The following is a 1,309-nucleotide window of genomic DNA, read 5'->3' as shown; positions in this document are numbered from 1 at the left end:
TCACCACATCCTCTCCAGCATCTGTTATTTTTTGAGTTATTGATAATGGCCATTCTGACTGGAGTTAGGTGGTATCTCAGTGTAGTTTTAATTTGCATCTCCTTGATGATTAGTGAGGTTGAACATTTCTTCATGTGTCTGTTGGCCACTCGTATGTCTTCTTTTGAGAAGTGTCTGTTCATATCTTTTGCCCACTTTGTAATGGGGTTGTTTGTTTTTTTGTTCGAGTTCCTTGTAGATCCAAGATGTTAGGCCTTTGTCAGACATGGAGTTGGCAAATACTTTTTCCCAGTCTGTGGCTGTCTCCCTGCTCTCTTGATGGTTTCTTTGGCTTTGCAGAAGCTTGTCAGTTTAATGAGGTTCCACTTGTCTATCTTATCTCTTATGGCCCGTGCGTTTTGAGTTTTGTTCAGGAATTAGATGCCAGTTCCAATTTCCATAAGGATGTGTCCCGCATTTTCTAAGGTTCTTATGGTTTGAGATTTTACATTTAGGTCTCTGATTCATTTAGAGTTAATATTTGTGTATGGGGATAGATAGAGGTCTTGTTTGAATCGTCTGCATGTGGTCAGCCAGTTTTCCCAGCACCATTTACTGAACAGGTTCTCCTCTCCCCAGTGGTAGGTGGTGGAGGCTTTGTCGAAGATGAGTTGGTTGAGAAATTGAGGTTTTGCTTCTGAAATCTTAATTCTATTCCATTGGTCTATATGTCTGTTCCTGTACCAATACCAAGCTGTTTTGATTATTGTAGCTTTATAGTAAAGTTTAAAGTCTGGTAATGTGATACCTCCTGCTTTGTTGTTGTTGTTGTTGTTTCTTGCTGAGGATTGTTCTGGCTATTCTTGGTTGTTTGTGTTTCCATATGAATTACTGTATTGATTTTTTCTAGATCTGAGAAGAATGTTGCTGGTAATTTGATGGGTATTGTATTAAATCTGTAGATTGCCTTAAGTAAGATGAACATCTTCACAATATTGATTCTTCCAATCCATGAGCATGGGATATATATTCCACTTGTTTGTGTCATCTTTGATTTCTTTGAACAGTGTTTTGTAGTTTTCATTGTAAAGGTCTTTCACGTTTCTGGTTAGGAAGATGCAAAAGTATTTCTTTTTTTGTGTGGTTATTGTGAATGAAATTGTGCTTTTTATTTGGGTTTCTGTTGGTTTGTTATTGGTGTAAAGAAATGCAATTGTCAGCCGGGCTCGGTGGCTCAGCCTGTAATCCCATGCTTTGGGAGGCTGAGATAAGTGGATTGCCTGAGCCCATGGATTCAAGACCCACCTGGGCAACTTGGTGAGACCTCATC

Source organism: Carlito syrichta, unplaced genomic scaffold, assembly GCF_000164805.1.
Source record: "Carlito syrichta isolate Samal-C Ts95f unplaced genomic scaffold, Tarsius_syrichta-2.0.1 Scaffold303646, whole genome shotgun sequence".
Taxonomy (NCBI): Eukaryota; Metazoa; Chordata; class Mammalia; order Primates; family Tarsiidae; genus Carlito; species Carlito syrichta.
Note: the sequence above shows the minus strand (reverse complement) of the source record.